Source organism: Colossoma macropomum, unplaced genomic scaffold (genome assembly GCF_904425465.1).
Source record: "Colossoma macropomum unplaced genomic scaffold, Colossoma_macropomum, whole genome shotgun sequence".
NCBI classification, from domain to species: Eukaryota; Metazoa; Chordata; class Actinopteri; order Characiformes; family Serrasalmidae; genus Colossoma; species Colossoma macropomum.
Genome location: NW_023494800.1, coordinates 33,875,351 through 33,892,308, shown reverse-complemented (window position 1 = coordinate 33,892,308; position 16,958 = coordinate 33,875,351).

Genomic DNA, 16,958 nt, shown 5'->3' with positions numbered 1-16,958 from the left:
AAACCCTCCGTGTTTGAAGAGGTTTCTAAAGAAATGGCCGAATGCGGCTCAAAGAGAACGAGGCTGCAGAGTCAAAGAACAGTTAAAAGTCTGAAAGCAAAGTTCAAAGAATCCGAGGACGCGAACCAAAGAAGTGACCGCGCCCTTTTTACGGCGAACTCGAACTGCTGATGTCCTTCGATGTGAAGAACATCCATGTTTTAAACCGCTTTACATACATATTTCTAAATGTAATATTAACGGGACACAAACGTCACCAATTGTGGAATCACACGGTAAAACCGTGAACACGGGTAAAGCTGCACAGAGTTTGTTTTGTTGAAGTCACGACCTGGAGTTTAGCACAACCACGAATCATTCCAGCCAACGATCGTGCACAGCTTAAAAAATGAGGTTCTTCGAGGGTTCTTTAATAACACAAACACTCAAAGAATGATTTGGATACATTATGGGTTCTACATACAACTGTGAACACTCAAAGAACCTTTTGCATGATTAAAATGTTCTTTGCATTGTGAGAGTGTTCTTCAAATTGAATGTGCTGTAGATGGCTCTGTATAGAACTTTTTGGAAAAGGGTTCTATATAGCACCAAAAAGGCAGCTATGGTTACGAGGTCAAGCCTGTAACAATAGAAGAAACCTTTTTGGTGCTATATAGAAAGAACCCTTTTCCAAAAAGTTCTATATAGAACCCTTTCATTAATCTGAAGAACCTTTTCACGATGCAAAGAACCCTTTAATCATACAAAGGGTTCTTTAAGTATTTATGGTTCTACACAGAACCATTATCTTTACCCCAAGAACCTTTGAAGAACCTTCTTTTTAAATTGTGCACACAAATCGTTCCATGCTACAAACTTTGAAAAAGGGTTCTTTAGTAAAGGCAACGGTTCTATTTAGAACCACATGTTTAAATGGTTCTTTGCATGGTGAGAAAGTTCTACAGGCTGATGGAGAATGCAGAGTATGTCATTCTGTACAGAGCTTCCTTGAAAATGGTTCTACATAGCACCAAAAAGCATTCTTCTTTTGTTATATTGTCAAGCCTGTAAGAACCCTTTATATAGAACCATATTCAGCACACTCTCAATTAATCTGAAGAACAGTTTCACCATGCAAAGAACCATTTAAGCAAATGGTTCTTTGAGTAACATAGTTGTATACAGAGCCATGCCCTTTACTAAACAACCCTTGGAGAACCATATTTTTAAACAATGTATGATGGAGAATCTGTTATATATTTTTTTAATGGTTCCACCAAAAGCGGTTCCACTATAGTTACGTCTGTGGGTACTGGGTGTTCCTTCAGTGGACTTTTCCTCAGGTAAACATCCAAAATCAACAGTTTATGTTGTCGCGAGTGAATCTGGTTGGGGTTTGTGTTCGTTGGCGGTTGCCAGTTAGTGTTATTTCAACCCAAACAGCTACACCGTTTGATCTGTACAGAGGAAAACCTCTGAAAAAGCTTTCAGTACATCTAATTATTTTGCTCTAAATTATGTTTACAGCAGGTGGAAGCAGTTAGGCATTGTTTCTGGTTACTAGCAGAGGCCTAGCCAAGGGGTGGCCAGGGGTGGCCAGTGCCACCCTGGAATGCAGCATGGCCGCTCTTCTGGTCACCTCAGTTATGGAAAGCGAGACAGTCAGCCCTCATCAATAAAGCATCAGTTACGTTTTACGGTGAAAATCTGCCTCAGTGTAGTTCCCAGCCAGCTACAAGAGCATGATGACAATGCTTTTAATAATGAGCATAACCTGCTGTGATTGGCTGATTTACTCAGTACACAGCTATCAGTAAATGAATGTGAGTCCCTTCAGCAGTGCTGCTCTGTGACCTATTGTACAAAGTAGGCTAGGCGATGATAAGACGACATAACTATCAAAAATTAGCGAGCCATAGTTGCTTATCACGCTAATTTCTTTCAACAGTTGGATACACGCATGTGTTGTACCTTAAACGGCGCTGTCTGGCTGGCTTTCCAATCATTAGACTCATACAACAGTCTTAATGAATAACTTTTAAGGCCTGAGTATATGAAATATTAACGCTGTGCACTGAAAAAGATGAATTTTATCTACTTGATTTAAATACATCATAAAGGTGGGTGATATAAAAAAAAATAATACAGTTCAGTTGGAACAGAAAAAACAGCAATGCTATATTTAAAAATACTGTCAAAAAAATGCAATGATTTTATTGAATATTTGGCAAACTGTTGTGCGCTAAATCCAGTTAAATGCAACTAATTTTGCTCTTTTTATAATGAAACATGCAGTTGGTCAGTGCAGTACAAATACTGTCGATACGCACGATATGTTCAGAAAAGCATACTGTATTGTATTATAATGTATTGTAATACATCATTTGACCTTGCTGAAAAAGCCAGCATACATCAGCATGCATTCCATGCTGGTCTAATCTGGTTTATACTGTTCTAGTGCTAGTCTGGTGCTGGTTTAACTGGTCACCCACAGTGTGGTCATACTGGTTGACCAGCATACCAGCATCTGAAACACAACATATGCTGGTTTTGCTGGTGACCAGCAAATTAACTTCTACCACTCTTGACCAGTGCGCTAGTGTCCAAACCACAACACATCACTGCTGTTAAGACAAAACCATCCATTTTTGTCGTTTTCTTTTTTTTGATATAATTTGAAAAATCTAGTTGCTCTTTATGTTGTGTCAAAATTTCATGATGAATGGATCAACAGAAACGCTCCAAGATTAGTCAGAAAAAATTAATTCTCTGTTAACTACCATTAAAAGTTAAAAACATTGTTCTTTGTCCTGTAAAGTGACCTTTTTGGAGATATCAGGTTTTGTTAGTGATATGCTGGCTTTGCTGGTGACCAGTTGAGCTGGTCTGCGCTGGTGTTTCTAGCAGGAGAATGGCTAAAACACATTACAACAATACAAGTCCTGTCTGTTAGTTTTTTTCAGCAATAGTTAGAAGTAGTGGATCGTGGGGAACCACCTAACGGGGCACAATTTAACACAGGCTTTTTACGTTGTTATACAAGGTCAAGCAGCATGAGCTTCTGGCCACATTACCGCAGTTCCTAGCCGCAGCTTCCCACCAAAATTCAGAGAGATTCATCAGCGTTTTAAAGAGATCTGAGCCAAAGAGTGTTTTCAGGGCAGATAAGTTATTTTTTTCCAACACAAGTTTTTTTTGGTTACTGAGCTGTTTGTGTAAATCACAAAATTCAACCTTATATGACTTTAATCACCGTCTCGTTGCTGACAAAGTAGCACCATTTTGAAGCATCTGACAAGCTCACAGTGAGTGCTAGCTGGGCTAAAGTACAGCCTCCGTACTGCAGGGTTAGCTGTTACACTGTGTACTCAGACACCTTTAGCAAACAAAGACGAATAAAGTAAATTTTGTCTTTTGGTTCCACATGTTTACAGAGGTTTTAAGATGAACAAGAGAAAACATTTAAAAAACAGGGATTTTTTCTACCTTATTAGTATCTTTGAGGTGTATTTTGGTTTTAAGTAAGTATATTAATGAAACTGACATTAACAGCTGGTAAAGCTGTAGTCATTCAGAAACAATGTTCCATATATTATATTATATTAATGATGTGTGATGTTTCTATTTGCTGTCCTTCGCTGCACAAAAAATAAAACAGTCACTGATTGACACACAGACTCACGTCAGCTTTCGTATCATATATTCTGTGCAAATTTCATGACAAATGGACCAAAAGAGACCAAAATCTACTTGGAAATAAGTCTGGTTCCACTGACTTACATTAGAAGTACAGCACGGTTTTTTTTCCCTTCTTTTGGAGATACGAGGTTTTGTTCAGACAACAGCGACATGTATAATTTGATGTGTGTGTGCAGTTATCAGTCGATCTGTCTGTCTTATAGACAGACACTATATAATGCAGTACTGTTGGAAACCGTATGTGTTTCTTAAACATAGAATTATATTGAATTAACTCTAATTAAACCAGTAATTTATCCAGCTTTTCTAGCAGGTGGTAATCTGACCCTCTGGTCTGTCATCCATGTAAACGGTAACACTGCACTTCCCCTCATTTTGGTGGAACTGTGGATGAACAGAAGGTGCTAGAAACAAAGTTCGAGTGTTGGTTTGTAGCAGAGATGTATATGTTGCTTATATAGAAACAGGATAATCCCAACTTTAATATGTGTTGGGTTGTTCGCCGCTCTGCCCCAACAGTAAGGTTATTTTATTTATGTGGAAATGATGGACAGATTTAGCTACGTACAGAGAAAAACAAATAAAATCACTTTTTATGTCGTTTTAATACAGTACCGCTGTTTTCTATCACCCCACTGAATCCTCGGGGTCTGATCTGCTCTAAAAGTTCCGGTCTCTGTTCGTCAGTTTCAGCCGGATTTTGAACTGTGAGCTCCGCTGCAGCCGTTAGAGCCGTTAGAGCTGAGCTGAGAGTTTAACGGACTTTGACCGAGAAAACTCCCCAAAAAAGCTTTAACCGGCTCACCTGCTGTTCCTGCTCGTCCCGCAGGGCCGTTAGTGACGTCCCCGGTTCTCTCGGGACTCTCAGCGCGGTGAAAGTTGGGGGAAAATCCGTTAAGCAGCGCGGGGCGTGTCGCGCGCGTCCCGTTAGCAGTTAGCTTCAGTCAGTAAAGACAAGCCGGGGCTCGCGCTTCCTCGCGGACGCTGAAAAATTCAACTTTTTCGTTTTTAAACGGCCGCCGCGTCGACGCTGAGTGAGCGAAGCCGCTATTCCGGCTAGGCTGTACCGTCCGCGTGCTCGCCCTCGCGCTCGTCGCCGCTTCAGACTTCCCGTAACGTTACTTACCGAATCCTCTCTGTCCCGCGTGCAGTGTGTGCTCGCGCTCCCTCTCCCTCCTTCCCCCGCCGGCGGCGCTCCCCTCACGTGCGCCGCGCCGGTAACTCCTCTCTCCCTCTCTCCTCTCTCTCTCTCTCTCTCCCTCTCTTCTGCGCGCGGACGCTCTTTGTACGTTTTTTTTTGTTGTTGGTTTTATTTATTTATTTTTTTTTACTCGCTGCAGTTGTGCTGCTCAGCGCGCGCGAGCTCGGTGTCCTACTTCTGTGCGCGAGCGCGCGGGACAGGCTTTAAGAAAGAAGTGAGAGCGGTCGGTGGAGTTCCCGCGCGCTGCGTTTGGGTGCCGCTCGCGCTTCTTCTGCCGCTGCACTTTACAGCGCGAGGAGGAGGAGGATTTACCCCGCGCGGGCTGAAGGACAGAAAAAAAAAAACAACACGGAGCATCTCCCTCCCCTTTAACCCCTCCCTCCCTCACTCTATCTCTCCATCTGTGTGTGTATCTCTCACTCACTCACACGCAATCTCTCTACCTCTCTCTCCCTCTCCCCGCATAGCGTAACTGTCCCTCTCTCACTTTCTGTTCTCAAGTCTTTTCTCGTTCTTTTTCTCTCTCACTCTCTCATTTTTTCTCATTTTTCATTTTTGTTCTCTCTGTTTCTGTCGCTCTCTTACTCTCCCTCCCTCCCTTCTCTCTTTATCTCTCCCTCTCTCTCTCCGTCCCTCCCCCTGTCTCTCTGTAATCCTTACTTTCCTATCACTCTCTCCGTGGCTGAGCTTTTATCTGTGGGCTCGGGCCCAGCTCTCTCTCTCTCTCACTGTCTCTCTCTCTCTTACTCTCTCTCTCTCTCTCTCTCTCTAACTGTCTCACTGTCTCTCTCTCTCTCTGTCTCTCTCTCTCACTCTCTCTCTCTTACTGTCTCTCTCACTGTCTCTCTGTCTCTCTCTCTCTTGCTGTCTCCCACTTTCTCTCTCTGTCTCTCTCTTTTTTTACTCTCTCTTACTGTCTCTGTGCCCCCCCCCTCTCTTACTGTCTCTCTCTCTGTTTCTCTCTCTCTTACTCTCTCTGTCTCTCTCTCTCTCTCTCTCTCTCTCTCTCATTGGCTTCTTTAGCTTCAGTTGTTGTTTTTGGTCTGTTTGTTGGTGTGTTGGTTCAGTTGCTGTTGTAGTTGTTGTCATGATTGTTGTGGTGGTTGTTGTGGTATTTGTGGTTGTTATGGTTCTTGTTGTGGTTGTCATGGTTCTTGTTATTGTAGTTATTATTGTGCTTGTTGTTGTTTTTGTTGTGGTTGTTGCTGTTGCTGTGGTTGTCGTTGTTGCTGTTGTTGTTTTTGTTCTGGTCGTTGTTGCTGTTGTTGTTGTTGTTGTTTCTGTTAAGTCAGTAATTTCAAAGAACAAAGAAGCAAAACCCACCCATGTATGGAATAGGCTTAGGCCAGAGTTGTTCACAGTGGTGGTACGTTTGCAGTAAGACACTCACACACAATGAATGAACAGTAAGATGCATTAGACAGTATTTTGGTCATTTTCATACATTTTCAAATGTATTTGATAAACACATTTACATACATTTATTTTTGTATGCTATATTTCTGGATGTAATATTTTCCCATACATTTTAAAAGCTTTTTAAAATGTATTCAGTTATTATGGTGATATATTCTGAAATATATTTTAGTGTTTAGCATTGACTTCAGTGTAAAACATGGTTTTTAAAACATTTTTAAGGTGAAGGGAATACATGCAGGGTGTTGTGAGGCAAAATAGTCTCCAAAGAAAACATATTATTTCAGATTAATGACTGATTTACCATCATCAACATTCCATATAAACTCAGAAGACTCGTGTAGGTTCACTGGTGGTTCTGGATAGTAAATAAAATGTCTATATGTGTGTTGTAGTCATGGCGACCCCTGGTTCCTATCACCACCACTGTAAAGACATCTGAACCATTTCACACCAAACCTCTCTGAATCGCTCTGTTTACATTTCAGTGACTGAATTATGGGAAAGATTGGTGGAATTCCCCTTCACCGACACCAGCTGTGTCTTCATTTAAGCTGAAGTGCACAGCTATTGCCTTTGAAGTAGATGAGACCAAAATGGTCATTTCCAAGACTTTGAATGTCTCTCTCTCTCTCTCTCTCTCTCTCTCACTATTATGCTCATTTCGTAGTGCTCATTAGTGCAGGTGCTGTGGCGCCGTGCAATTAACATCCACTCTCAGTTACATAACCAGCAGGGTTTTAACACCAGGGCTTCACACACTCTTCAAATAACCCACAATCAATAGTCACAATCAAGTCTCATACACACACACACACACACACACTCACACACTCAAGCGCAGAAACAAAGCTCCGGATTGAGCTCACGTTCCAGCCCCTAATATCAGCGAGAGCTGTGAACTTTGTTGCTGAGTGACTTTGTTTGGCTGTGTTTGAGTTTGTGTGCGTTGCGATTTGGAGGCCTCTCTTCGCACCGAGCCGGGCGTGCTGACAGGAGCGGGGTCCGGATCGATAGTTTGTCCTTGCTGCGTCTCGAAAGGAAAGATTTCCACTTCTTAGCTCTCCTGCCGCCTTCGCCCACCACCTCTCAGAAACTTAGCCAACATGTTTATCACGCCACAAAAAAAACTGCTGCTGGCTTTAACCAGCTTTGCTTCTGTGCACCTACTGTCACTTTAGCTCTTCTGTCTTTCCGATATTAAGCCGAGTTACAGCTGCGTCCTCCCAGCAAGAGCTGCTCAGAGAGACGCTGACATGCACACAAACAACCAGCCAATTGTCCACCAACCAAAAATATCCAGCCAACAGTGTCCTGTGGGCAGCGTCCTGTGACCACTGATGAAGGACTAGAGGATGACCAACACAAACTGTGCAGCAGCAGATGAGCTATCGTCTCTGACTTTACATCTACAAGGTGGACCGACAAGGTAGGAGAGGACAGTGAGTGGACACAGTGTTTAAAATTTTTTTTTTTCAGATTTTAGGACTGGAACTATCTGTTTTGTAATATAAAATAAAATAATATTTCGACCCTCAGGCATTTCGAAGTGGTCCAATGTGGCATCTTTGAAAAAAGTTTGGACATCCTTGGGTTAGCTCATCTCTCTAGCTCTACAATGTTGCTGGAGCTTCCAGCTTTTCTGTGACGTCTTCACCGGCCTGTGGTGACTCTGAACTGAAGGAAGGTAGAGCACAAGCTGCCAGCATTGCGGCGAAGGCTTTTTTTGCACCAGTTCCGCCGTCTGTTTGGCGCGCCTCGGGCTGAATCAGGGGAAGAGCGTCAGCGGCTCTGTGGCTCACACTCGGATTATGAGAATGCTCACACTCACTCACTGAAACCCCGAAACCTGTGGGTGAAGCGGTTTGAGGCGGCTGACAGATTGAAGCTCAGAACAAACTCGTGTCACCCCGAAACTGTAGAGTCACGCAGTCACTGTACTCTGATTAAACTGAAGATGACGCAGTGTTGTTAATTTAACTTGTGAGAGGTCACAAATCAAGGAGATGTGATGTAGATGCTTCTAATTTGGACCAGAGGTCACCAAACATAGCAATTTAGGTGTATTTAGACTCTGAGGTGACACCCCTACCCCCCAAGTTAGAGACTGTAGCTAATCTGTTGATGCGCAGTATGTGTTAGCCATCCACTAGCCCTTCATCGGTGATCAGTTTCTGACCACAGAGCCACTCTTGGCCAGATGTTTTGGGTGGTTAGACCCCAGCAACACTGAATGCACAAGACTTGTTTGAAAGTGAACCATGTTTAAGTGTATAAGCCATGTTTAAAGCCCCTCTTCACTCAGTCGGTTATTTAAGGTTACCTAAATATGTGAACAGTGCTTGTTGTGAAGGTTTAGCACTGCATTAGCCACCTGTTTGTAGCGTAGCGTTGCATTATCCACTGTCAAAATCAAGTAAAAATTTATTTATATAGCTCTTTTAACAACAGGCGTAATCAAAAAGCTGCTTTACAGAAAAGTCCAGGCCTGAGCCCCCATGAGAGTCGCCAGTGGCGACAGTGGCAAGGAAAAACTCCCTAAGAGCAAGAGGAAGAAACCTTGAGAGGAACTAAGACTCAAAAGGGGAACCCATCCTCCTCTGGTTGCAAACAAAAACAGCAGAGAATTAGGTTTGACCATTGGCATAAATATAAGATATGGAAAGGGGAAAATACAGATGCAGAAGCAACGGCTTTCATTAAATAATTCATGTGCATGCAGCAGAATCATCAGGAGGGTCAGTTCACACAGGTGAGGTTTGCACAGCGTTATACAGCAGGAAGCTCCATGGTGGTCAAACTGGTCCAGAAGGCTGGTGAGGAGGGGGCACCCGATCAAGGCAGGCATGATGCATAATGAGGCATGCGAGAGATTTCTCCAACATGTCCAAAAAAAGTCCATGCTAACTCATAACGGGAGCTTGTATGACCTCATTTTCAGGAGCACGGTCCAGCAGTTAGCTAGCTAGCTAAAGATTACGGGTATAACGTTAGTGCAGCTGAGTGTTCAAATATCGGACACAATATGTCCAAGATCTGCCTGTCCTAAGACAAAAGCCAACATTACCAGCAGAATGTGATCTCTAAAATGAGAGAGCGAAGTGGTCTCTTTTTCTGCAGGGGGCAGAACCACACTGGTTGGCGGTGTCACTCACCACTGCCACTGGGGCCAGGCTGTTTACGCTGCCTGGGAGATGCTACCGTCAATCATTTCGTGTTCTGATATGCCCACACAGTTCAGAACAGGCAGCAGCTTGAAATTTTTGGAGCATTTAAGTGTAAGTTGGATTGCAGCGAAACTGTGATCATGCATTTTGTCAGAATTTTGGGTACCAAGTGGACCAAACCATATTTACCAAGAGAACCCCTTTGCTGAATTTGGATATTATATATTAATCAGGAGGTCAAATGCAATGGTTGCACACCATCACTGGAGTCAGATGACCATTATTTAAAAAAATTAGCCTGGCAGGATCCCTGTCTGTGAGTTTTACAGAAAACTAAATGCTCAGTAAAAGCTAAGTCAGAACCTGGAGCTCCTTCATTGTTGCTGCTGTTGGTTGTGTTTACTGTTAACGCTATAATTGTATGACGAATCATGTGACCACACAAGCTAAAAAAAACACTTTAATGGTTCTGTTGTGTGATGGGAAACAGACACAGGTACTCGTCCAGGGTTCTGATAGTTCTGCGTTCAGATTTGTAACCCTTACATGGTGCTGTATCATACTGCCCGGTGGAAAAACAGCGGTTTTACGGTAACTGGACGTTATTTACTGACTTTCCCCACAACCTACCTGTGTTAGAGCAAGAAAACACTAAACTGTGCAGTGCATGTGGAATGAGCTACAAGACTGGTGTTAGAAGACTTTATCGATCCAGAGATAAAATATAAAGCTGGTCCTAGATCAGCTTATAGACTTGCACCTTCTCTTATAAAGGCTTTTGAGAGCTGTGGGCCTCAGAGCAGGAGCAGAAGAAACACACAAACACAGCTGAAGAAGTTGCCCAAGGACAGATCACAGTAGAGTACGCCTGTATGACCTGCAGTGAGTCCCTCAAGGAGACAACGGGATTAAGCCAACTCAATACTATTGCCAATAAGTCAATATTGCTGAGTGTCAGCGTTTAGAGTAATCACTCAAATATTAGCCTGTAGGCCCCGTTAGAGCTGTATATGTTTTCTGAGAATGGGTCACAGCTTTGTCATTAAAGTACAGCCTCTGTAGCAATGGGTGTTGGAATGCTTCTCTTTGTTAATCTCCTCTTACATGACTTTGTGAAATGGGACATTTAAATAACAGGTTGTTGATTACAATATACAGCGAATAAACCACAAGTGCCAGGGGTGGGAACAAGTCACTAAGTTGCAGGTAACAAGTAAGTCTCAAGTCTTGACACTCGGGTCCCAAGTCAAGACAGTCAAGTCTCAATTCAAGTCCTGAGTCGGTACAGACGAGTCACAAGTCACTTAATCTTTGAGTCCTAATCAAGTCAAAGTTTTGTCGAGGAGAGTCTGAAGTCATCAAATTCGTGACTCGAGTCGGACTTGATATTACTTCAGTCCACACTTCTGACAAATACATATCACACAGAGGTTTTGCCTTTGCCTGGCTGGTTGTTGCTTGTTTGGGGTCAACCACCAACAGTGGGAAACAGTGGGTCCACTATAAGAAAGCTCTTTTGTCTCTTATCACAGTGGTGGAAAATCTTTAAATGAGGCACTTGCATGCACAGTCCCTTGTACGTCCTTGTGAGTTAACATTAGCCTAATGTTAGCTGCCAGTAGCTATTTTACCTGGCCTTAAGGTACTACATTTGATGCCTAATGAATGTTAATAAACACTTAAGCAGAATTACTTGTAGAGGTAGTTTGAAACATGTCCAAGATTATGTTTTCGGTGAAATAACTCCATGATTTTGGGGGATTTATCCAGTGTTTTAGTTATGTCACTGTGTACGTACTAGTCTAATCTTGGCAACAGTTACCACTGTACCAAATGACACCTCAAGCTTTTTAGATGGATGAGAGTAATGTGAGGCAGGGCTTGTATCCGACTGTCCAGCAGAACATGTTGGCATAGATGCTGGCGCTTCATCAAGTATTTGAGATTCGGTACTTGGAATCTCTATCAAATGTGGAAAAAATTGGTTCTGCAAAAATGTTGAAGGTGAACCCCTGAGGCTGGGATGAAGCACGTTAAGTTAATTAGAGACATGGGGGTTCGCCACAAGGTTGGCCAACTGTCAGCAAAGCCAGCACTGATGACTGTGCACCAGTGAGGTTTAATACATCCCACACTGCTGCACTGGCTCGAGCTCTGCAGTGGCTGTGGCCCTGTATCCAAACATAGCACATATTCATGATGAAGATGAAGGAAAAGAGCATTAACTTTTTTCCATTCAGTCACAATTTCATGTTCACATCATGGTTTAAACGTCAGCTGCTCTTTTTTAGAGCATCCTGTGTTATCCAGTGGCTACTGCTAAAAGCTGGCTACTTTCATTAGGCCAGTTTATGAACATTTAGAAGGGCAGTGGTTGCCTCCTTACCCCAAATGTAGTCAGTCAGCCTAGACATGTTTGCTATTTGAAGTTTGCTTCTTAAGTTTTAGCACTGGAGTGACGAGGCTAATGTGGCTAACAAGTAATTGGAGCTTATAGCTCATAAATTAGCATCATAACTGCAGGCTTAAATCAGCACAAACGTGACTTAAATGGTGTGGAGTTGGTAAGCAACTTTAAATAGACTTGCTAATGTGGTTTCTGACACTATTTTTTCTATCAACATGGGCAAAATTATGTCACATAGCTAAAAACGTTAGCACTACTTAGCAGCCATCACAAAAGTGAATTTTGTCTGTACTTTTAGCCAAAGAAGCAAACCTTGGACACTAAACGTGTCTCAACTGATTGACTACACACTCAAATGAATGAAATGTTGATGTGTTCAACCTATTTATGATGCTTAAAACATGTTTCAGCCATGTTATTAACCTAAAACAGAACCTTCTTTTACTGTTTACTTGTGTTTCACTGTGACTGGCAAGTTTAACTAGCTAGCATCTGACTCAGATGTATAATTCTCATTTTCACTACAGTACAGTTAGACACAGTTATAGCTAACTTTTATAAGTTACAGCTAAGCTGCCAACTACACCAAAATGCAGGAATCTTTGCCAACTTTCCAGTCTCAACTTGATCACACCAATGTTGAAAAAAGATGCTAACTGCTAATTGTCTAGTGTAGCTGTTTGAAAGTAAAGGCAAACGAAAAGAGTGAAGTGCACTTGATTGAGGGCAGCTGTGTCACTAAGTAGGATTTCTTATTTAGCCAGCTAATTTTAAGCTTATTTCAATTTTATTCTGGATTTTCTATTGGTGAATCACTACCAGGCTACATCACCATGCTAACTTATGGCTAACCTACTCCAGGGCACGTTTTGTGATTTCAGATGTTCTGAGATGTTCTTGGACTAATCAGAGACAGCTTTCACTGAATAGAATGTACTATGTGAGGCAGGTCAAGTGTATTTGTACATATTTTGTGGAGAAATCATGTCCTAAAATTCCAAAACCCTCCTTAAAACAGGACTTGCTGGTAAACTTCACCATCTATTACTGCGTCTTTCCAGAACTTGATTCTGATAATTAACAAAAGAGTCATCAATTATGGAACTAAAATAAATGATGGACATTTGTTTTGAGTCAGTGGTGGAGAATGTGCTTTAATGTGGCGACTGTAGGGCTCCATGCTGTTCCTCCGCTAAACCAACAGGCTAAATCCCCACAGCAAATGGCTAAAGAAGGCCAGGATTCATCTGTTCTGCAGGCTAATTACCAATTCAAACCCACCCACCATACCACAAAAGATGGTACATAGACCAGAGACAACAGTTTATTTTGTATTGCTTTTGTCATATTTCAAAAGAACTGAGTTTGTTTGGAGGTGGACCAAAACTGACCATCTCAGAGGGTCTCAGTCCACTTATCTGGTGCACACCAAGGTTTGAATGGCAGTACTCCTACTTATTCTAACCAACCACACTAACAGCAATCACACCAAGACTTGTCTGAATTAAACCGAACCAGCCAAGTGTGAACACGCCTTGAGATACTTTACCTTGGAACTGAGGGTCACTCTGGTCAATGAAGGCAAAGGGGCAGTGGATTCTGACCCCCCACCAACCTTCGTCTGACTTACATCAAGGACAGCTGTTAGGAATATTGATGTAGTCAGATGAAAACAGGGGGTTGATTTGAGCTCATTGGCTAATTTGGCCAAATTGAAACCAATCACAGTCTTCGTCCTCCACTGTCTGAGGCCTAAAGGATTTTGGAGAACTCGCCTGTATTCAGCTAAACAGAACCACACCAGGCAGTATTTGAAGGAAACGGTCATGTGTTAGTGAAATAGTTCTGTAGTCCATATTTCTGAGAATAATGCAGTAATATCAGTAAAACACTCTGTAGCAGTGCTCAATCACTGTCCTCAGGAGCGCATCAGGGAAAAACCCAAGGTGGAGGAACCTAGTGGGTGAGAAACTGCGATAATGAATGCACTTGAGAGGGTTACTGCAGGGTTTTTCCAAAAATGGTTTTATGATGAAGTGTCTCCAGTGGAAAGAGCCTCCACAAAGAAAATAGTTGCATGTCTTCAGCTTGTAAAATATTATATAACATAAAATTGTACACTACACTATATATATATATATATATATATATATATATATATATATACAGCCTAAAGTATGTGTACACACCTCCAAATTATAGTTGGAAGCATTCAAGTGTTTCAGCTGCACCCATTGCTAACAGGTGTACAAAATCAAGCACATAGCCTTGCAATCTCCATAGAAAAACACAGGCAATAGAATGAATCTTTCTGAGGAACTCAGTGACTTCAAACATGGCACCATCATGGGATGCCACCTTTGCCGCAAATCAGTTTGAGCAATTTCTACCCTGCTAGATCTGCCCTAGACAACTGTAAGTGCTATTATTGTTAAATGGAAGCATCTAGGAGCAACAGCAGCTCAGCCACGAAGCGACAGACCACGTAAACTCGGAGTGCTAAAATGTGTAGCACATTAAAATCGCCCATTCTCTGTTGTATCACTCACAAACTCGAGTTCCAAATCGGAAGCAACATCAACACAAGAACGGTGCGTCGGAAGCTTCATGAAATGGGTTTCCATAACTGAGCAGCTGCACACAAGCTTAAGATCACTATGTGCAATGCCAAGCATCGCTGCCACTGGACTTTGGAGCAGTAGAAACACATTCACTATCTGGCAGGCTGATGGATGAATCTAGGTTTCGGTGGATGCCTGGAGAACGCTACCTACCGGAATGCACAGTGCCAACAGTAAAGTTTGGTGGAGGAGGGATAATGAGCTGGGGCTGTTTTTCGGGAGTTGGGCTCGGCCCCTTAGTTCCAGCGAAGAGTGATGTCAATGCTACAGCAAAAAAGATATTTTAGACAATTATCTGCTTCCATATTTGTTTGGGGAAGAGCCTTTCCTGTCGTAGCATGACTGAGCCCCTGTGCACAAAGCAAGGTGGAATGAGTTTGGTGTGGAGGAACCTCAGTGGCCTGCAGAGAGTCCTGACCTCAACCCCACTGAACACCTTTGGGATGAATTTTAAGGTGGATTGTGAGCCAGGCCCACTCATCCAACATCAGACTTCACAAATGCTCTTTTGACTGAATGGGCACAAATTCCCACAGACACACTCCAAAATCTTGTGAAAAGCTTCCCATTAAAGTGGAAGCTGTTACTGCTGCAAAAAGGGGCAGCTCCATATTAATGCCTATGATTTTTGAATGGGATGTTCAACACGCTCATAAGTGTGATGGTCAGGTGTCCGCATACTGAGTGTATATACAATATATTGCCAAAAGTATTCGCTCGTCCGCCTTCACACGCATATGAACTTGAGGTTCATCCCATTCTTAATCCATAGGGTTTAATATGATGCCGGCCCACCCGGCTGCTCGGCCATGGAAACCCATTCCATGAAGCTCTCTACGCTGTTCTTGAGCTGATCTGAAGGCCACATGAAGTTTGGAGGTCTGTAGTGATTGACTCTGCAGAAAGTTGGCCACCTCTGCGCACTATGCGCCTCAGCATCCGCTGACCCCGCTCTGTCATTTTATGTGGCCGACCACTTCGTGGCTGAGTTGCTGTTGTTCCCAAACACTTCCACTTTGTTATAATACCACTGACAGTTGACTGTGGAATATTTAGTAGAGAGGAAATTTCACAACTGGACTTGTTGCACAGGTGGCATTCTATCACGGTACCATGCTAGAATTCACTGAGCTCCTGAGAGCGACCCATTCTTTCACTAATGTTTGTAGAAGCAGTCTGCAGGCCTAGGTGCTTGGTTTTATACACCTGTGGCCATGAAAGTGATTGGAACACCTGAATTCAATGATTTGGATGGGTGAGTGAATACTTTTGGCAATATAGCGTTCATAATATTCAGAAATTAATCAGTATCACTGCATTCCTGGGATTTATTACCCTGCAAATTGGGATCAGTTGATGTAATATTTTGATATCACATCATTAGAAAGCTAGCAGAAAGTATTTGTAATTGTAATAGATTTGCTTTTTTGTCCTTGTTTTTAACCAAGTTAAAAAATGCAGGTCCCAAACTGAAGGCCTAGCTCTAACAGTCATGGTTTGTCTCTGGTTATATAGAATATAGATCTTCATAATAAGGCCTGATTGCTGCATTAGGCCCATTAGGTATTATATATGTAACATAAATAATGTAAATGAACCATAGTAAGAACAGTAGAAGTTTCGTTCTTGTTTGCAGTGGACTAGGCAGTGTGGTGCATTAATCTCCGGTATTTTGGTGCTGAATGTGTAGGTGTGTTGGAGCGACTCCTGTTCTGAGGAGGTTTGCAGTTCAGGCTCAATCCTGCAGCTCATTCACCAACTTCACCTTGTTTGGGTGTTTAAATGCAGCTCTCGGAGCTCCACACCAGATGAGTGATTTCAGCTGCTCTCAATCTGGCGGGTTTTTGGCTCTGTGTGCGTGACTGTGTGTGTGTGTGTGTGTGTGTGTGTGTGTGTGTGTGTGTGTGTTGTCTTCTTGGCAGACCTTGATAAAGGTATACCCTTCATAAGCCCACCCCACTGAGCCTGGATGCAGTTCAGAATGTTTTAGAACTATGTCGTTCTCTCTCTCTCTCTCTCTCTCTCTCTCTCTCTCTCTCTCTCTCTCTCTGCTGTAAGCAGGGTGAGTTGAGGTTACAGACAGACAGACAGACAGACAGACAGTACAGTGTTTTATGTTTTATATGTCACTGAGGTAGAACTGGTTGGATCCATTGCACAACCTGAATTACTTTATTTTGAATGGAATTCCTTCATTTACTCTCTCTCTCTACCTCTCTCTCTCTGTCTGTCTCTCTCGTTCTCTCTCTCTCTCTCTTTCTCTCTCTCTCTGCCTGTCTGTCTCTCTCTCCCTCTCTCTCTGTCCTTACTCTCTCTCTCTGTCTCTCTCTGTCTCTGTCTGTCTGTCTGTCTCTCTCTCTCTCTTCCCCCTTTCACCCTTCTTTCTTTCTCTTTCTGTGTTGTTTTCTCCTCCTATCTTTCTTTTAATCTCTTTCTCTCTTTTTCTCTTTCTCTTGCTGTCTCCC